The sequence below is a fragment of the Hydra vulgaris genome, chromosome 11 (assembly GCF_038396675.1).
Source record: "Hydra vulgaris chromosome 11, alternate assembly HydraT2T_AEP".
NCBI classification, from domain to species: Eukaryota; Metazoa; Cnidaria; class Hydrozoa; order Anthoathecata; family Hydridae; genus Hydra; species Hydra vulgaris.
This window is the reverse complement of record NC_088930.1, coordinates 31,946,918-31,970,070: the sequence shown is the minus strand read 5'-3', so window position 1 is coordinate 31,970,070 and position 23,153 is coordinate 31,946,918. Positions and strand designations below refer to the sequence as shown.

Sequence of the window (23,153 nt, the reverse complement as noted above, 5' to 3'; positions counted from 1 at the left end):
ACAAACTTTAAATAAGCTTTTAAAACGAGCATGCAAATATAGTCAAAATATACGATTTTATTTACTAGAGTTCATGCTGTGAAATCTATCTTACGGTTGTTTTGAGCCCTGGTAATAAAGTTAAGCAAACAAGATGTTTTTAAGAATTAAATTTTATCCAAACTACTGATTAAAAAGTTAAAAACTTAACAACAAACCCGTTGCTATGGCGGTAACTAAGGAAGTCTGAAAACTGAGGTGCAGAGTTGTTACGACATAATATGTCTGGCAGATCTGTCGACATATTTTCAGACATATTTTCTGCCGACATAAAATATGTCCCATATATTTTCGATTGACATATTTGACATAATTTTATGTCTGAATTATTTTCTGCTGACATAAAATATGTCAGACATATTTTTTATCGACATATTTTGCAATATTTTTATGTCTGAATTATTTTCTGCTGACATAAAATATGTCAGACACATTTTCTATCGACATACTTTGACATAATTTTATGTCTGAATTATTTGCTGTTTGATATTCTTGAAGAAAAAATCAATCTAACAAATTTATTGCGCATTTCAACTTAATTTACAGAGTTAAGTAAAAATAGTTTAGCAAATTTGTTGCTTTTTTGCAATCAATTATAATTGAAGATCAACAAAAAAAAAAATTTTTTCTGGTGCCGAGCAAACAATTTGTTTTTTGGATTGCATTTCACATTTTGATTTCAAATATGCAACTCATTTTTTACCATCACGTCAAGTTGTAAAGATATTTGCGTTCAGATCTTTAATATTTGGGGTAAAGTCCCTAATATTGTTAAAAAAAAAGTTGTTCAAAAGTGTCAACTCGGGCCTCAAAAAAAGCGTATTTTAGAAGATAGTATAGAGATTTTAGAAAACATAAAAATTTTTCCTTAAAATTTTTTTGGCAAAAAAATTATTTGAAAAATGCTAAAGACTCTTAACAAAATGTCAACAAAATGTTTTTCAGCAATAATACAAAAAATACTTATTTTTATTACAACTTTTTTTTCGACAATATTAGGGACTTTACCCAAAATATTAAAGATTTGAACCCAAATATCTTTACAACTTGACATGGTGGTAAAAAATGAGTTGCATATTTGAAATCAAAATAATAAATCCTACATAAAAAACAAATTGTTTTCTTGGCACCAGAAAAAAAAATTTGTTTTTTTTGACCTGTGTTATGCTTCATAAAACTTTTATTTTAAATCTTTATACTTTAAATCTCATACTTTAAATCTTTGCAGTTTTTTCGCACATTTTTTTTTTTCGCACATTGACCATTGAACAAGCAAGACGTTTTTATAAAGCCAAAAAGTTATTTCGTATTAGATATTATTTTATTATAAAATATATAATATTATTATTTTATTATATATATATATATATATATATATATATATATATACTCGATATATTTATTATGGCAGTTACAATCGATCAAATAGAGAAAATGATGAAAAAAATGTTTAAGGAGTTTAAAAAAGAAACTGAAAGCATGATAAAACAACAAGAAAAGAATGTGTTAAACATTATAAGTAGTAGCACAAAAATATTATACGAGCGATTAGATATTGTTGAATCAAATATTAAAGAAAATTGTAAACAGATCAAAACAATAAAAAAAGAGGTTGAAGATATTAAAGTGAGTTTAAATTTTCACGAACACTTAATAGATGAAAAAATTAGGTCTGTCGTTAATTCACAAGAGAAGTGTATAACAACAAGCGCAATTCAAAGTAACGAATCAGCATTTATTAAAATTAGAGGCAAACTAAGAGAAATGGAAGATCGATCACGGTGGAACAATCTGAGAATTGACGGAGTTAAAGAAAACGATGGGGAAAGCTGGGAAGACAGCGAAATGAAGGTAAATAAAATTTTTGAAAATTATTTAGGTCTAAAAGGCATTAAAATAGAAAGAGCACACAGAACTGGCCAAAAAAACTCAGTTAAACCAAGAACAATAATAATAAAACTTCTGGACTTTAAAGATAAAATCGATATTCTTAAAAAGACCACTAAAAGGTAAAAATATCTATATAAATGAAGATTTTTGCGTTGAGACAGTGCAAATTAGGAAGAATCTACGAGAACAGATGAAAATCGAACGAGCGACAGGAAAGTTTGCAACCATCTCGTATGATAAGCTGATCATACGCGATTGGGCTTCAAAGAAAAGTAATAATTTAATATCCTAGTATTTTAATTTTTAATATCTTATTTTCGTGATTAGGAAATTATTTTATTATTTTTTCAAATTTAGCAAGTAAAATCCCAAAAAACATCACAAATTTCAAATCCTATATAAAACCAACCAATATATCTATGAAAGAAGTTAGTTTAAATATAACTGAAATGCGTAATGCGTACAATAGTCTGAAAAATAATAAATCCGCTGGCATTGATCAAAATAGCGTGAACGTAGTTAAAGCAATCTTCGATGTCATAGAACCATTTTTGTTTCATATTTTTAACCTTTCAATACAATCCGGTATTGTACCGGAGAAATTAAAAATTGCTAAAATATCACCTATTTTTAAAACTGGCGATAACACAATTATGTCGAATTATAGACCTATTTCTGTCTTACCATGCTTTTCAAAATTGTTAGAACGTATTATGCATGATAGGCTTAATAAATAATTAACCAAAAACAAAATACTGTATAATAAACAATTTGGATTCAAAAAAAAACATTCAACGGATCATTCAGTAATCGATTTAATAAATTATATATCCGATGGGTTCAATAATCATTGTTATACACTAGGAGTTTTTATTGATCTGTCAAAAGCATTTGACACAGTTGACCATGACATACTTATAGAAAAACTAAAACTCTATGGAGTATTAAACAATAACCTACTCTGGTTTAAAAATTACCTATCAAACAGGAAACAATACATAGTGTATAAAGAAAATGAAACAGGAAACAAAGTTATAACTTGTGGTGTTCCCCAGGGATCCATCCTAGGACCACTATTATTCTTGTTGTACATTAACGATTTATATTTAGCTTCAAAGACTTTAAATCTTATTTTGTTTGCTGACGACTCTAATCTTTTTTACTCAAATAAAAATATAAAAGATCTTTTTAAAATATTTAATGAAGAACTAATAAAAGTTAATGATTGAATTATTTGTAATAAACTTTCATTAAATGTACTGAAAACTAAATTTTTGTTGTTTCATAAACCTAGTAAGAGTGATCACCTCCCTCTAAAATTACCCAATCTCTTTATGAATAATTCAGTTATTAAAAGAGAATCAAATGTAAACTTCCTGGGAATAATATTAGATGAAAATATATCATGGAAATCTCATATTAAATCTATTGAAAATAAAATTTCCAAAAATATTTCTGTTCTATATAGAGTTAAACCATTTCTTAATATCAAGTCTTTAAAAATTATATATTTTTCATTTATCCATAGTTATCTATCCTATTGCAATATTGCATGGGGAAGTAGCAACTATGGAAAGCTTAAAAAAATTTATAGTAAACAAAAAATTGCATGCAAAATTATTTTTGGCGTTAAAAGAACTGCTCATGGAGAGTCTTTCTTAATGGAACTTAATGCACTCAATGTTTATAAACTTAATATATATCAAGTTATGCTGTTCATGTTTAAATCTAAACATGGTTTGTCGCCTAATATATTTCACTCTTACTTTACTAAAATTTCTCATAAGTACCCCACAAATTTTTCAAATTATAATTTTGTAGTTCCAAGATTCTATTTCAAACTCAGTTCATTCCAAATTCAATATCGTGGAGCATTTCTATGGAATGAATTTTTTCAAAAAATTAATAAAAATAACATTCTTCAAAACATATCTTTTGAACAATTCAAAATAGTATGTAAACGTTTCTTATTAGGAAAAAATTTCGATCTAAAATATTTATTTTAAAATTTGATTATAAAATAATAAAAAAATATATAAACTGAATAGGTTTTTATCTACTTTTTTTGTTTGTTTTTTTTTTGTGAAAAAGTCATAACTTATTTTTTTTTTGATCTTCTGACTTTTATTTTTCATTTAAATATGTTGTTATTGAAAACTTATGCTATTTTAATATCTTATTATAAGTTTTATAATATCTTTGTAGAAATATATATGTATATATACTTTTATGTTTAAAGTTTTTAAATTGTAATATTAACTGACGGCTTCAATGTTAACGGGGCTCGGTGATAAGACAGTATGTCTTCTTCTTGCTCCGGCCATTTATTATATATGTAAACGATTTTTCTCATTGTAAATAGTATTATACGGCAAAAAATAAATCAAAATGAATTTTTAATTTTAAATCCTATAAGCAAATATCTTTTGTTTCATAAAGGTCTTTTTCTGCCCTTTTTAGCGATGTATCATTTGATAGTAGTGACAAAGTATTTTTAGCGATGTATCATTTGAGAGTATCGACTAGTATTGATGCATCATTTGATAGTATTTGATAGTATTGATTAGTATGGATTAGTATTGGCGATTTCCCTTATTAGAATGTAAAGGCCATCTCAAGCTGAGTTTTTATTACTAAAAATGGTTTTTATTAATATGACTAAGCCTAGAATTATTCTCTTGATTAAAATAATATTTAAAAAAAACATTTTTAGTTATTTTTAATTAATAGTTGATTCGTTTAATAAATTATTCTCCATTTTTGACTTTAAACCGTAAGGAAAACGAAAAAAATAATTATTCCAATATATATTTCACTCAAAACATTTTATGCAAGTTTATGGCAGTAATTATGCTGTTATAATGCAATTGTCAATTATTTTATTGTTAAATAAATCATAACTATTATAACTAAAAGTATATTATTCGTAATTAGTTATAAATTATTACCGGTTAGTCTTCTTAATATGAATTTAATGAGCTGAATATAACTTTTGTGAAGTATTTCAAATTCTTCAGCTTAAATGAATTTAATTTGGCACGAATTTTTTGAAATTCTGTGAACCGTTTTTTTCATAGAATCTTTTGAATTCAATTTTTCATAATGAAATCTTTTTCAGGATCTACTAATAATTAAAAATAACTTTTTTATTATTATTATTTTAATCAAAGAAATGATTTTAAGTTTAGTCATACTAATAAAAACCGCTTTCAGTAATAAAAACTCAGCTTGAGATGGTTTTTATATTCTAATAAGGGAAAGCGCCAATACTAATCAATACTATCAAATACTATCAAATAATGCCTCAATACTAGTCAATATTAGTCAATACTATCAAATGATACATCGCTAAAAAGGGCAGAAAAAGACCTGATGAAACAACTGATGTTTCCTTATAGGGTTTAAAGTAAAAGTTTTATGAAGCATAATTGATTTCAAAAAAGCAACAAATTTGTTAAACTATTTTCACTTAACTCTGTAAATTAAGTTGAAATGCGCAATAAATTTGTTAGATTGATTTTTTCTTCAAGAATAACAAACAGCAAATAATTCAGATAAAAAAATATGTCAAAGTATGTCGATAGAAAATATGTCTGACTTATTTTATGTCAGCAGAAAATCATTCAGACATAAAATTATGTCAAAATATGTCGATAGAAAATATGTCTGACATATTTTATGTCAGCAGAAAATAATTCAGACATAAAAATATGTCAAAATATGTCAACAGAAAATATGTGGGACATATTTTATGTCAGCAGAAAATAATTCAGACATAAAATTATGTCAAAATATGTCGACAGAAAATATGTCTGACATATTTTATGTCAGTAGAAAATAATTCAGACATAAAAATATGTCAAAATATGTCGATAGAAAATATGTCTGACATATTTTATGTCAGCAGAAAATAATTCAGACATAAAAATATGTCAAAATATGTCGACAGAAAATATGTGGGACATATTTTATGTCAACAGAAAATCATTCAGACATAAAATTATGTCAAAATATGTCGATAGAAAATATGTCTAACATATTTTATGTCAGCAGAAAATAATTCAGACATAAAAATATGTCAAAATATGTCTACAGAAAATATGTCTGATATATTTTATGTCAGCAGAAAATAATTCAGACATAAAAATATGTCAAAATATGTCGATAGAAAATATGTCTGACATATTTTATGTCAGCAGAAAATAATTCAGACATAAAAATATGTCAAAATATGTCAACAGAAAATATGTGGGACATATTTTATGTCAGCAGAAAATAATTCAGACATAAAATTATGTCAAAATATGTCGACAGAAAATATGTCTAACATATTTTATGTCAGCAGAAAATAATTCAGACATAAAAATATGTCAAAATATGTCGACAGAAAATATGTGGGACATATTTTATGTCAACAGAAAATCATTCAGACATAAAATTATGTCAAAATATGTCGATAGAAAATATGTCTAACATATTTTATGTCAGCAGAAAATAATTCAGACATAAAAATATGTCAAAATATGTCTACAGAAAATATGTCTGATATATTTTATGTCAGCAGAAAATAATTCAGACATAAAAATATGTCAAAATATGTCGATAGAAAGTATGTCTGACATATTTTATGTCAGCAGAAAATAATTCAGAAAATAAATGTCGGCAGAAAATATGTCTCAGACATATTTGAAAGATAACAACCTTGCTGAGGTGCACTAAAACATAATTACTTAAAAAACTAAATTAAATTACAAGTAAGATTTTTCATATTACCAATCTCTGTTAAATTCTGTATCGAAATCAAATCTAAAAAATTTTTGTAAATTTTTTTGATTTTTGTGGGGTCTGCTACCTTAAACACAAAAGAATTAATTATGTTCATCTAATGGTATTCAGTTACAATATGATTTAATTAAGAATTTTCTAGCAATAGTTGTTTGAGTATTTTTTTTTGTTTGTTATTTTTTATGGATTTTCACTCACTGTGTATCATCTGAAATGCCGCTGCTGGCATTTTGTAAGCAGTCAATAGCTTGATTTTCATACGAAATGACAACAGAGTCTAGTGCACGTTGGACCGTTATTGCTTTAATCTGTTTTTTTTATGTCTGTTTTGCCTAAACTTTGAAGGAATTACAAATGAATAAAAAATCGCAGTAACTTTCATTTTTTTAAGCTTTTTTTTTCATTCGAGTACTTTTTTTTCAATTATTTTTTTTTTTATTAGAGGGTTTTTTTCAAATAGTTTTTTTTTATTAGAGGACTTTTTTTCAAGTAGGCCTCAGGAAACTACTTTTATTTTTAATTGGTATTCCGCCACTGGTTGTAGCAAAATAGTCGGCAAACTAATTAAGTAATTAATGCAACTCGCATATCGTGAATTAAAAAGTAAATAAATACAGTTTTGAAATAAGTTTTAAAAGATTTTTTGAACTGAAGATAAATTAGATTTTTAGATAAATTAGGAAATGAAAAAAAAGAATTTACTTTGTAAAACGTTGAATTTAAAAACATGAAAGTTAAAATTTAAGAAGAGTTTATCAAAATATTATTGTCTGTACTTTTATACTTCATTTTCATCGCTTTTTTTAAACCGTCAAAAGGGGTTACTTTGGCCAGCGTGGGTAACTTTGGCCACACTTCGGTAAAAAGATTATTCAGCTTATAACTCCATTAAATATATATTTTTCCCACTTTCATACATGCAAATCATAGATTACACTTTAACTTTAATTATTATGTGGGTATTTTGTTTATAATCTTTTTACCGTAGTGTGGCCAAAGTTACCCACGCTGGCCAAAGTAACCCCCTTTGACGGAATCGAAAAATGTCATTACCACCAAGGCCGTCTTGAAGGGAGAGGGCGAAGGAGTGCTCCACCTCCCCTACCTCAAAAAGCTGTTATACGTGCATTTGAGATGGCACATGGGTATACCCATGAAAATAAGGTTCCAAAAAAATAAGATCCTCGGTATTTAATATTTACCAAGTTTAAAACTTGCCAACTCAAATGCTAAATGTACCGGTACTTTTTTTTAACCTAATTTTTTTGCTGTTAATCGTTTTTGGGGCAAAAAAAAACACCCGATACCCCATCCCCATGCAAGACCTCTTCGGGATGGCCCTAATTACCACGAACATTTTGTTTTATTAAGACAAGAATCTCAATCAAACAAAATGTTTGGTGTAAAATGTTTATTGTAAAAAAACTAATGCAACAAGCGATGTTTCATTTAAAAACTTTTAACATGATTTTGTTGCGACAAATTCCGTCACAAACAAAAATGTAATTTTTAATGAATTTGTTATAATTTTCATTTAAACTGTTCAGATTTAAATACATTAAAAAGAAAATCTAAAGATTTAAAAATATTCTTTAAAAGCGGATTTTCATTGAACGACATCAATAATAAGAACATTTTTTACGATTAGTGTTATTGCGTTTTTCTTTAAATATTAGTGTTATTGCGTTTTTGCTTTTTTTTGTAAACATACGATTCAACAGCCAGCTTATAATTAACAATATTTGTACTTAGATTATTATTTATGTTTTCCATTTCATAGTGTGTCAGGTTGGCCGAGCGGTCTAAGGCGCCAGACTCAAGGTTAGAACCTTACTTTGACAAGGAGTATTCTGGTCCACGAATGTGGGCGTGGGTTCAAATCCCACATCTGACAGATATTTTAGATTTTTTTATTTATAATAGCAGTGAATAAAAAATTTACCTAAAAATTGAAATGCTTAGGCTACTTAACTTTTTGTAACGAGAGTCTTAAATAATTCTAGCCAAGAATTACATAACGATTTTTATATTCGTTTAAACGCGGTGTTTATTTTATATTATTTCGCTTAAGCGCGGTGTTTGCAAAAAAAATTAATTTTATATTTCATTTTTACAATTGCTTGAAATTCAAATTATTAGATTAGATAAAAGTTTATTAGAACAGTGATATGAGAGCAATTAAGATTTTTAAATATAAAGGATAGATCATTATTATATAACAACAATAAAGTTGGACGAAAAATGCTACCCTGTGGAACTCCACTAAGGATGCTGGTTGGATTGGATAGTGAACCTAGAACCCTTTGATATTTGTTAGATAGATGTTATTAATGCATAAGCAAAAAAAGGGAAAATCTGCTCGACCAGATGACATGTTTATGGAATCATTTACATATGGAGGACATAGACCGTCTCTATATCTAAGTATTTTTTTCAATTTATGCTTGTTGTATAGACATTTGCCATCAACATCTTGTGAAGCCACAAAAACACCTCTGGTAAAATCTAAAATTGGAGACTTAACTTAATATCTCCCGTTTGTTCTAAGTTCGATTCTTTATAATAAAATACCTTGAAGGTATCTTGAAAGAATCGAATCTCTTGAAAATGCTGATAAATCTCAGTTTGGTTTCAAGAAAAATCATTCCACAATGTCTAAAAAAGACAGTTAAATGCTATATTTCTAGGGGAAGCCATGTATTCACATGTTTTATAGATTTCAACAAAGCTTTTGATAGCGTTAATTAATGGAAACTCTTTTCTTAATTAACTGATCATGGTATTTCCAAAAATGTTGTCTGTCTACTTGCGTCTTGGTACAAGAACCAAACATTGTTTTTCAAATGGCAGAAAGTAAACCCTAATAGCTTAAACATAAGCAATGATGTACGGCAAGGTGGAATTCTTTCGCTGTTCTGGTTCATATTTTATATAAGAACACTGATTTTCAATATTACAAATATGCGTATTGGATGGAACATAGCTGGAACTTTTTTCAATCTTTTGGCATATGCTTACCTAAGCTGGATGTGAATTAGTTTTCATTGACAATTTTAAGCATGTGAGTCACATAATAGAAAATAGTTTGTTTGACAATGCTGATATAAATCGAGAGATTAAATGTCTTTCTACGCGTACAAACATATTATTCACACAATTCAAGAAATGCTCATTAAGAGTAAAAGTGCAGCTACTTAAGACCTACTGCCTTTGTTTTTATGATGTGGCTCTATAGGCTATTTTTATTGCAAATACTATGTTAAAGCTAGACTCTTGTAACAAGAAATGTGCTAAAATATTTTTTAGATATGAAAAGGATTCAAGCGCTGCAAATATGTTTATGGTACAAGGCTTGTGTAATATAGACACTTTATTGCGTAACTATAGACTTAGCCTTATAAACCAGTTAGTTTCCTGTGCAAGCAGCAATGCAGCTGTGAACAGATTAATTTTAACTTTTAATTAATTATTATTTTTTTTTTTTTATCTTAACTATGGACCTTGAACTACAGATTTTTGAAGCTTGAAAGTTGATTTAAGAAAAATTCCTAAATCAACTTTCAAAAAAGAAAACACCACCTTTATAAAGCAACAACAGATTTAACAACTTTCAAAATTTTATATATATAAAGCTTCATATGTTTCGAAACAACTTTCAAAACCCAAAACCAAAAAAAACTTTAAAAAATATCCACCACTTTCAAGTCAACTTTCAGGCTTTTTAAAAGCTTCAAAATAATAAGATAAAAAGATAATTTACAAAAACAACGACCTTTCAAAACCGTTTAAGAAAAAAAAAAACAACAACTTAAAAAACAACTAACTTTTAACTTTAAGTTTCAAAGTTAACAAAGCAACAAATAAACAATGAAGCTTCAGTATTAAGAAAGCCAAGTATTTAATTAAGCCAACTTTTATTATATCCACTTTGTTTTGCTATGTGTACGTATAACACTCAAGAAACTCAAGAGAAAATGGTAAACATAGATCTTTAATAAGAAAGATCATTACTTTCTACAATTTTCTGTAACTTATTAAAACCAAATAAAAGATATGTGGGAATTGTGCACCAGCCCTCTCATGACTCTTTTAACATGAATACGTAAGTAAAATTTAATTAAACAACCCGATTTAATATTTATATTGATTTGAAATTTTTCAAAAAACGAACCTCATTTAAAGTCAATTTGACGTTATTTATTTTATAAATAGTTTTATTGGTTTACATATTTAATTTTGTATTTAGTAGTAGAATGCAACTTTGACAGAATAGAAAACTAGAAGAATTTATCGAAAATAAAAATAAATTTTTCAAAAAAGAAAATGATTCTTTATTAAATGTATTGAAGGTTGATAATGAGAGATGAGATGATTCGAGCGAAAGTAATTGATTCATCAGCTTGCAAACATCTGAATGCACTCAAAAAAATTGCAAGTTTGATAAAAATGAAAATAAAGAAGAAAACTCTATGAAAAATTAAGTATATCCGAATCTATGTACTCCCTGAAAATTAAAGATGAATATTTGAACAGTTATGGACTCACTTCATTAAATCATGCGTTTGATTAAAGCGAGTTCGTTACTGTTTAACTATTTAGATGTCTCCTACACTTACGATGAATCTATATTTAAGCAAGACATTTACGATAGCTTCTTCATTCAAGAATTCTATGAAAATGAAGTGTTAGAAATCACTCAGACATCATACTTTTACAATTTCATAGTGGTTATTCTGTTTTCCATGTGAATAATGAAATTTAAGTTTTATGTAAATAAAGTATAAATAAATTACTTAACGTTTATACGTTTACGTAAAACATTAAACAAAAATAATAATTATTTAAACAATGTTATAATTTAAAAACTGTATATTAACCCAAAGAAAAATGATATTTTATGGCTTATAGATATATATGTTATTATAAAATTTTTAAAATGTTGTTTTTATTTAATTTTTTTACGACATATAGAAAAAAACGGAATATTTATATCAGAAGTTTTTTTTTTAGTCTAAATAGTTTCGTATATCAATAAATAAATTCAATGTACCTTTAATCGAAATGTTTCATTAATTCATTCTTGAGCAAGTATTTAATATTTCTATTCTGATTGTACAAATTTTATGCTGCTAGAACGAAATGTTAAATAAAAAATCGCCTATCTAAATAATATAATGTTAATTATGGTTTAATTTTAATGTTTTTTGTCATTCAAATCATCACTACTTAATACAAATCAACTGTAATGTTAATTCTCAGTATAATAATCACTCACTCAATTTAATTCAACTGACTTCGAATTTCCAACCAAAAAAACAGAAGCATTCAAGTGAGATGATACACTAGCCGCATTAACTGATATGATAAAATAACAATGCGTTACTCTGTATAATAATCACTCACTCAAATCAACTCAACTTACTCCGAATTCCAACCAAAAAAACAGAAGCGAACAAGGGAGATGATATACTTGCCGCATATACTGATATGATAAAATAACAATACGTTACTGAAAAAATCTCAGTCAAACATGGAGTTTCAGTCTCAACACTTAATGATCGCAAAAATAGCAACAACGAAGATTTCTACCTGCTCAAAATAAAAGTATATCAAAACTTTTTAAATCAGAATTAATTTACTAAAGAACATGATAGTTATATTTTATACTATATAAAAATTTCTAATAACAATAAGTTTTTAATTTTTTCATGTAATCCAGGAGTTTCCGTTTTAATGTTGGAGGTTGCAGCAAGAGTTTTTACTTTGAAGTCACAATTTTATTGAGACCGACGCCAATAGGGAGGCAGATGCCATTGTTGGCGGATTTTTCGACGCAAATTATTTTAGAGGCCGCTATGTGGAACTAACTAAAAATTAGGTTTTTATTAACTAAATTTGGCATAAGTACTAATATGAGGTCTGCGCTTCTTATGAAAATGATATTTTTATATTTAGTTGCTATGGATAGCTATATTTACTTAACAACAACCTATTTTTGATAGTTTGAGATTTTTATGTGTGCTATATACACTATAGTTAGTTAGCGCAATAATATGAGGTTTGCTTTTCTTATGAGGGGATTTTTTAGCTTTGGATACCTAGTTCTTTAGATTCCTAATTTGCATAGCAACAACCTATTTTGATATTTGTAGATTTTTTGCGAGTGCTATAACATTAAATTTGGTATGAGTACCAATACGACGTCGCACTTTATATTAAAGTACTGTATTAAAATAAAGTTTTTCACGTGATATTTTTATCGCGGAAAAAAATATATCATACGTTTTTGAAAAACTTCGTCCAAAAAACGCAACAAATGATTTTATGTAGGTGTCGAAGAATAAAAACCCACCCACGAAAATAAATAGGATATAAGTATATATAGATGCTATTTTTTTTAGAAAAGGCTGCACTACAATAATTTTTTTGGGGACGTCGTTTTGCTTTAGAATTGATGAAGTTATTTAATTTTAAATGTTTCAGTTTTGTTTATATACAAGTAAATTTAGCAATTCTTTCGTCCCGACATAAAAATAGATTCTGCAACTATTTATTTATTATGTCAATCAGTTTTTTATTCATTTGGTAGTCTAATATAGTGGGTGTTTTGTTTTCTAAGAGGAGATTTTTTTAAATTTCCCCCGTCTTTAGATATTTTTGAGTGCAATAGGGTAAATTTGCCGTTTCTCTTTAACTTGTCCAAAAATTTTTGCACGTGTTAAAAAGTGTGTCGGCCACTATCTAAACCTTTATGTATAACTTAAATATTTATTTCGCTGTTTTAGATGCTGTGAAAAGGCGTCAGCCGACAACATCAGTTAGTTACTTTCTGTATTCAATAGCTCAGTAGTTATTATATAGATACTATTATAATATCTATTATAATTCTATATTTATATATATATATATATATATATATATATATATATATATATATATATATATATATATATATATATATATATATATATATATATATATATATATATTGTTAATTACAAATAATTTTAAGTATGGTTTCGATTAAGAAATAGTTGCACGGTTATGTTGTGTATTGCATCTTTTATTTTTTAATATCATCTTCATCGGTTATAACGGGTAAGGTTTTTATATATATTTTCTTTCTATATGATTTTTATTTCCAAATTATTTTAAGGTTTTGCTATGTTATTTCATTTTTTCATATAAGGTTTTTCATATAAGATTATTTTATCATATATGGCTGTGCTAAAGTGTTTTATATTTTTATTTTTTAGTGCCATCATCATCTAAGCGAGTTGGTAAGGTGTAATCTGCTTTCAACATGATTGTAATTGCAAAAAAAATACAACATTTTATTTTTTATTTTAGTGCCACTCTCTTATAACCATGGATGATCATAAGAGAGTACTAATGTATCTTTTAATTTAGTGGAATATGTTTTTTACTTCTTTGTTGTTGTACTTTAAATATTCAATCAGATATTTCAAGAATTGAAACATTTTTTGATATTATGGTACTAAAACATCATCAACATATCGACAATGAGATTTACATTCATCTCCCATATTTGGTGGTTGTCTGATATGAATTTGTCTGGTATTTTATATTGTATACTAATTTTACTCATTTTAGTAAAGATATAAATATTTATAAAACCAAGTTGTTTTTGATACTAGGGTGTATCAAACCATCACCACTACACCCACCTCTATTGCCAATATACACCTCTTACATATTTTGGTGGTTTACTATAAATTTAAAACAACTTTTTTGTATATTTATATTTCTTATGTCTTTAAAAAAAACTTTTTTTCTGAAAAAAGTGTTCAGTTTCATACGGCAAAGTGGTGGTTTGGTGCCCTCTCTGTCCATCCGATACGCCCAGTGGTTAGAGTTAAACATAAAGTTGTAGCCCACTCTTACATCTATCTATGTAATATATACATACATATATATATATATATATATATATATATATATATATATATATATATATATATATATATATATATATATATATTTAAACAACTTTAAAAAGTATTCTACATAATAGAGTACTCAATGTTCTTAAAAGAACAGAGCAATTATATTAGTAGTAGTAAATCACTTAACAAAAATATTATCCATTTAACACTGTGTTTCATCAACAAAGATTCATCAGAAATGCATTTCTGATGAATCTTTGTTGATGAAACTCAGTGTAAAATGGAAAAAATTTGTGTTAAGTGATTTACTACTACTAATATATATATATATATATATATATATATATATATATATATATATATATATATATATATATATATATATATATATACACATAAGTAAAAGTCTTTGAAATAATATATTTATACATTTATTTGAAATGATGGACTGAAAATCTATATTTATTTAGATAAAATGATCAATGAAAGTATTTATGATTGGTATTTGACATTAAAAGATACATCTTATGATGCAATATATTGTAGATATTGCATGGATTTTAATGTTAAACTGTTCTGCTGCAAGAAAGCTTTAGCCAAAAAGATAAATAGATTAGTTAACACCATCAGAAAATTAAAGAAACAACCAAAACATAACAAATTAGCATTGTTATTAGGTCAGGCTTTTTTTCACCTGTGGCAAATATTTCTTATAATACAGCGAATGCATCTGAAATTCGTAAAGAAAAAAATATAATAAGCAAAAACAAAATGCTGATAAAGAAAAGAAAATTTTAAAAAGGAAAATGGAACTATGATGGATTTTAAAATGGATTATTTTACACAACTAAAAGATATTGAAGATATGTCAAACGATCTAAAATTACTTTTTTCAAAAAAACTCTCTAATTGAAGCTGAATTGAACTTTATTAAAAGGCGTTATTGTGAAAAAAAAAAAAAAGCTTATTATTATTGAAAACAAATTAGAGCTATTGAAGTCAAGAAAAAATTATTTAATATGAGAAATTTAAATTAAAAAAATAAAATATCGTGATACTCAGCTTGAAATAAAAAAGAATGAAATAAATTCGTTAAAAAATGAAACAAAATATAAAATATAATTATATAATAATTAACAAATAAAATAACAGATATTACTTCCATTCTTGAAAATTCTGATATAAACATTTCTGAATTGAAAAACAAGAAAATAAAGCTGCAAAAAAAATGAGTAGTTTAAAAATTATTTTGCAAAATAAAACCAACCATATTAATGACTACAATATCAAAAATGCTATAAGTTTAGAGAAGGAAGTTGTTTCGTTTTATATTAAGACAAACATTTTAAAAGAAGAGAATCAAGAACTTCAAAAATTGGTTTCTTTGTTGGATGATGAAGAAGTAATAAGATTTGAAGAAGGCAGATACAGTGATGATATTCGAGAAACTATCATGAAACTTTTATCAATGAACGTGAGTATGAATAGTGTCAACGGAGTCATAAAAGTAGTATTAAACAAACTCGCCAAAATGAACATATCTAGATTACCATCAGCTGCTGTAAAATGTAGGTTAATGCAGAAAGCTTTGATTTTAGGTCAATTTTAAGTTGCAGAAGCAATGCTAGAAAATAATTTGACAAATAAAAGCTCTGATATAGGAAATTGTTTGCATGGTAATGGTACTCATAAATACCATAAGTATTATCAAAACTTTCAAATTACTACAACTAGTGGGAGAACTTTCAAATTACTAAAACTAGTTGGAAAACTTTATCATTTGGTTTGTCAGAAGTGGTTGGCAAAGATGCAGCAACTGTCTTGCAAAACTTTACTAACATAGTAGATGACATTTGTGATATTGTTAGCAACTTATCTACTGAAAAAGAAATTAATTTTTAAGTTAAGTTAAAAGCATCGATTAAATCAACAATGCCTGATCTTTCTTCTGTTAATTCTTTTTTTAACTCACAGTTAAAAACATTAAGAGAAAAAATTTTGCCGATTGCAATTAATAACTGGGATTTGCTTTCTCCAAATGTCAAAGATAATATGAAGGACATCAGTTATTTTTTCTAAAAACTCTATTTGCTTGCTAATTTTGCATCTGAAAATGATAAGGTTTTGAATTCTTTTGAAAAAATTCTGCTTCAAAATGATTTTGAAACTGTTTTTGCTTTTAGTGGTAAAGAATGTGGTGCTGTAAGGTTAGTTCGTACCACATGTAAGGCATTTCATTCAAGGGGTAGTAAGGAAGCTGGTGTTTCATCATGGTTTAATTCTTTTTTTCCTCCCGTAACGATAAATCTTTTTTTGTTCCATTTATTGGAAATCGTTTTAATATTTTATATTACAATGCAGCTGCCCTATACTATCATAAGGATGCTATAACAAAATTTCTTAATGCTTGGCCTAATCCTAATAATTTATTAAAAGCGAATAAAAAAGATACCTCATATCTTGTATTCATAGCTGAAGTTTGTGCATTAGGTATTATTGACAAACTACTTACTGGTCCAATATGGCGAACTATCGAATCACTTGATAGTATTTTATTTTTAAACCCCTACCTATTTTGCTTTAAAATTAGACTTCCGTCTCTTCGTATGGATGCGTCTCTTCTTTATTGTTTGCGAATGGAAAAATTTTTGAGGATACCAATCTTCTTCATCAAGATGAGGTTTATACCAAACTTGAATGCACTCAAAATGATGAGTTTGATTCTATAACTGTGCAATCACTTGAAATTATTTTCCATACAATTCTTATTATTTTGGAGCGTCAGTGATGTAGCTGTTAAAAGCAAAAAAAAAGAATGGAAAAAATTCAGGATGCAAGACTAAACAAATTAATAGAGCAACAAAAAAACATTCCTTATCAAAGTTTGTTAATAATCCATCTGATTTCGTAGATTTTTCTATACAACATCGTGTTAGAGTAGATGATTCTCACACTGGCCCTCAACAAACTCACGAACGATAAAAATGTCAACGAAAACTGTTTGCAGATCCTTTTTATACTTTTTTTGTAGATCAAATGTCTGTTGAAATTAAAATCTTAGCTGCTCGTCCATGATTTATAACTAACTTTTAATTTAGTCATTAGTTCAAAATATATTTTTTCATCTGGCATATGGTAATAGAGAAAATTGTAAGTTCTAAAGTTGCTATTATTTATTAATTACTCAGCTTTCTGCAAAACTTTTGAAAATTATCATAAATCTACAATATGCAATAAAACCACACTTTTGCATACTATAAATCCAATCGGAGCAATTGCTAAGTGAATTAGAATCAAAAGAAGTAAAAAAATTGTTTTTGACGATATTTTTATAACTAGAAAAACGGGGTTCAAACAAATAAAAATAAAATAAATAGAAAATAAAAGTGTTATAAACATCTCGAACTAAATTCCACAACAGCTTTCATCAATCGCTCCCCATATGACACATCAGTGATTATATTAATTTGATATTGTGTCCAATACTTTAAAAGTTCTCTATGGATAGACTCTCCGGCTTGTTCAGATACAAGTCCTAATCCATAATCTGATTTCAGTTCACAAAGACATTGTTCAATGTGCTTAAGATTTACATGCATTTTGAGAGTTTCAAATCTGTTGCCTGAAACATTGTTTTCAAAACTTGCAGGTAATGAGATAAATTGTGCAAAACCTTGCAGGTAATGAGAAAAATTGTTTCAAAATAACATTTGACAACATTGTTCATTGCTTTTAGCAATTAAGCTAAAGGTAACAACAGTAATGGGCAAACTTTACCAAGGACATCAGCTTCAAGAAGCTTATCTGCATGTTGAAGAAGCTTGAGACATGCATTGCCTTCAAAGACCTCACCCTAAACAAAATATACAAATTAACTCATTTTAATCTCTAAATTTTTTTATCAAATTCTCACCTGGTAATTTTTTGAAATCAATTTTAACTTTAAGGGCCATAGCATGGGTTTTTCTCTGCCTAAAAGCGACAAAATCGTTCCAAAAAACATGATTGACGAACCCTTGTAGTAAATGTAATTCAGGAAGAGAGGGCATTTAGCTATAACTAACATAGAATCTGGATTGTTAAAAAGTAGAAGGTTCACTGTGCTCATAGTGTTTGGGGTATCTTTTTTTTTTATTCCTCCTAATAGCTGAAACCTAATAAAATACATATTAAACATATATTCAATGTTTATTATTAAACAGGTGAAAATACATTGATTAAAGAAAATTATTTAAAACATAATGTTGTAAAATTTTACTTGTCGTAGCATTTTCTCAGATCACGATATATTCGCAAACCTGCACATCTATTGTTCAAAGATTTCAAAGAAATATCTAAATTGCAGTTTTGATCGCATATATTTTTTTCTTCCTGGGTAATTAATCCTCGGAGTGACCGTTATTTAACATAGCAATATGGACAAGGATTTTTTGAAGTGGCTTTCTGCAGACCATTACCAAGAAAAAATTAATTTAAAATTAGCTGCAAAAACAAAAGGAATCCTATCTAACTTAATTAGATTGAACAGTTTCATATTTTCATAAGATTCTTTGATTTGAGGTACTATACAAAGCATTATTAATCTGTGCACACCTTTTAACTTTCCTTTTTTGCTAGCTCACCACCTTCAGAATACAAGGATCTCTTTTTTTTATAGGAAAGCTTAGTTCCTCCAAGTTTTTTAACTCTTCAGTTTCATCCTCGGTTAATTCACGATTTAGCTCTAGGTGATAACTTTCTGGTAAAATTATTGCACTAATTTTTAGAAAATCCTGGTGATACCTTAATGTATACTTTTTCATTAATCTCTCTAACTATCATCACGGCATCCACAATATCTTGTGAATCTGCCCAACAATTTTTCTCTTTGCTTTTTCTTTAGATTTACCCTCTACATCAAACATATCTTGTGTAATCTGATATAAATTTTTCAAAGATTTAGATTTTTCTGATGCCTGTTCTCTGTGATAAGCAGGAACAGGCATCAGGTCTTTTTACTTATATTGGATCTAATAAAACTAGTAAATTTCTCCATCAAATTTGAAGATACTCCAGTATTTACCTGAAAGTTACTCAAGTATTTGTTTGAAAAGTTGACTTTTTTGGCTATATCAGTTTTTAAAACGATTTGTGATTTATATCGTCATTTTGAATGAAGCTCTAAGCGGATATTTTTTTACTTGAATCTATTTGATTATCTGCCTTAGTTTTAAGTAATGAATTTAATAACTGATCTTTTTCTTTTTCTAGTAAGATTTGTTTAAAAAAAATTCAATGTTTTCTGCTGATTTAGTTTGCTTGCAATATTGGGACAGTCCCTTTCCAATTTCTGATTTGCAATACAAACAAATTATTATTGAATTTGAACCTTTATTACCTATAAAATTTAAATAAAAGTATCACTCTTTTTGTTTATTATTGTATGTATATATAAATGTAAAAACTTATAATATTAACCTGAAAAAGATTTTAAAGAAATCTTCCTAATTCCGGCAGCTGCCAGTAAGCCACTGTCTTCAGTAATGTTAGAAGTCAATCTTCTTTTAAAGCCTCTTCCTTTAACGACGGGTTGATTACCAATATACATTGCTGTGATGCATGTATAGCAATTGCACTGTCTATCTCCTCTAGTTCTAGTTTTTTTTATCAATAATTTGTCTTCATAGTTTGGCATTTTAGGCAGTTTTCTATTTTTAATATCTTTGTCTTGCTCATTTAGTGTTATTCTGCAGGTACCACATATACTAAGAGGATATTTGCTGTTTACTAGGTTAAAATCTGAATTTATATACATTTTAATTTGTTCAGCTATCTTTTCTGTGATTGCAAACTGCTGAGATTTATTTTTTGAAATTATTTTTTTTCCACATGGTGCACACACTTTTACTCTAGATTCATCATGATTTGCTGATTTGTCGGGCATATCAAAAGTAGGGGAGAACGGGGTGAGATGGGACAAAAAAATTTGCTTGCGTGCTGCGCCTTAAATTTTCCACAAAAACGATGCAAATCGGTTTAAAACTATAGTCCAATAAATTGTCATGTTAATTTATTGCAAAACCCATTATTTAACCATCAATTTAAGTTCAAGGGCTTGGTTTTTTAAAGTGACACTGTTTGTCCCATGTCATCCTATGTTGGGGTGAAATAGGACAATGGTTGGGGTGAAATGGGACAAAAATAGAAAAATAATTTTAAGCATTATTTAATTGTTTATTCTACTCCTTATAAAACATAACAATACATAAAATTTATTTATGTTTAACAAAAATAAAATACCATTCTTAATGCATTTGTAACTTTGTTCAACAGGTTGCTTGATGTATAAATTGAGTCAAAATTACGTTGATGTCTGAAAGGGTAACTTTTTTCTTTTTCTTATTTTTATCTTCTTTTTTTCTTTTACATTCTGATAAACTTTCAACTAGTTCATTTCTTGTTGGCGTGTCAGTCAATACCAGAGACCTAGAACAATTTCTTTTTGCACTTTTTCTCTTTGCTACCCTTTCACCCGCTTTTGGAAATGGCCTTATATCTCCTGCTGTCCAATGGTAGGCAAAAGAGCAGCCGTGGCGCAGTGGTTAGAGTTCTGGCTCAGAACCCAGAGGTCCTCGGTTCGACACCAGCTCTAGCCCAACAAGCGACAATGGTACGGAAGGAGGCGTGAACTTCCTGTTAAATGCTCTCCCGCGGTGCTCTGTGATAAGACCGTAAGGACTTCTGGGAGCACCTAAAATCTCTACAAAAAAAAAATGCTGATTTGCTGTTTCTTTTCATTAATAACTTCAGATACAATACACAGTGATGTGGGGATTGTTTGTTTGTCGGAATTGTCATTTTCTGGAATTGGTCGATCAGATACATAAGAACATAAAAAGTCGACATCACTGAAAACATATGGATCGTATGGGAAAATACCAGCTGCTTTAAATCCATTTTGAATGTTTTGGGAAGTAAAGACTCTCGTATAAGCTATTCCTAAATTTTCAGAAATGTCATATATCGTCATAGGACTATATGGATGTGTCTTTAACCATGAATCACATGCTAAATTGTAAAATTTTCTTTAATGGCCCAAATACTGATCTGTCAAGTGGTTCGAGTTTGTGGCTGCAATAGGGTGGCAATGTCAAGAGCACAACATTGCTTTCCTTAGCTTTATTTATCAGTTCAATCGATATATGAGTTTTGTGGTTGTCCATTATTAAAAGTAATGGATGATCCTTGCTAGGATGTCCATACTCCACAAAATGATCAAACTATTTCAAAAAAATTTCCGTATTTATCCATCCACTAGGGTTAGCATCACCTTTTGTACCTGTACTCCTTTTTGTACCTTTTGTACTCCTTTACCAGGAATCACTTTCATTGGCTTATGAACAGTTGTCAGACCTGTTTCATCAATATTGTATATGCAATCAGCAGAAAAGTTATAGCGCTTCTGCACACTGTTAAGGTTTTTGAAGAAAGTATCTACATTTGTGCGATTAAAACTAGTTGTTCAACTGAGGCTGGTAGCTTCTGGCGTACGAATGGATAATTTTGTACAATTTAAGAATAAATAAAACCATTCAGTTCCAGCTGTTTCACTCTTTTTCCAGTTTTCTGGTATTTTAATGTCATTTTTAATTGCATGTTGATATGCAAGTTGCTTTGTTTCTCTAACATCAAGTCCATAATGCATATTAGATGCTTGACGAAGATATATTGAAAGTTCATCTTCTTGTGCCTTATTAAAAAAATATTTATGTTGTTCATCAAAGCATAAGTTACTGTAAGAAGTTTCTTTATTAACCTTTATTTTCCGCTGTAAACTTGATTTTGAAATTGTATACTCTTGTGCAGCTGCTCGTAGTGATAAACTGCCAGATTCGACAGCCATCACAGCAGCTTTTATTGTACGAGCATCAGGCTTTAACCGACTTGTCACTCGTTTGCACTTTCTTGGCATCTGAAAAATTATTACTCATATTACTCACTCCATTATTAAAAAAATTTATGCTCTTTTTAATTGCATTAACCAAAATCCAGATTAGGCTATAAATTTTAAATTTATTTTAATGAAAATAAAATAGTATCACAACCTTATAAAACTTATAATGTGATTAAATTTAATAATGCTAATAGTGAAGAACTTTATTTAAACTGAACTTAAAATACAAAAATGATTGGCATTAAAACAATACTTACTGTGAAAGATGTCTTCAGGACAAAGTAACAAAGAAATCCAATATAATAATTATTATTTTCTATGATAAAAAACACTTTACTATAAAGTAAACATTGAAATCTTATCATAAACATAAACATAATTTTCTGTTCACTTGGTTTTTTACAAAATATTTATTATTAAAGTTAAAGTAAAGTAAATTTAAAAAATGATAAAATTGAACAGTGTCCCATTTCACCCCAATTCTCCTGTCCCAAGTCACCTCATCACTTGTAGGTGTGAGAAAACCTTTATTTTAAATAGTTCTCGTAGCTATATGCTAATCATATTTCTTCAGTAGTTAAATAAAACAATAGTGAATA

At 27.8% G+C, this 23,153-nt stretch overlaps 1 non-coding gene across 1 annotated transcript; it reads left to right on the top strand.

Annotated features, from left to right (window-relative positions):
• The first annotated feature begins 8,497 nt into the window (after nt 1-8,497).
• Nucleotides 8,498-8,608, top strand: trnal-caa (transfer RNA leucine (anticodon CAA)). Its single transcript has 2 exons — nt 8,498-8,535; nt 8,563-8,608. It is a non-coding gene; the product is annotated as a tRNA-Leu (tRNA).
• Nucleotides 8,609-23,153: the final 14,545 nt, after the last annotated feature.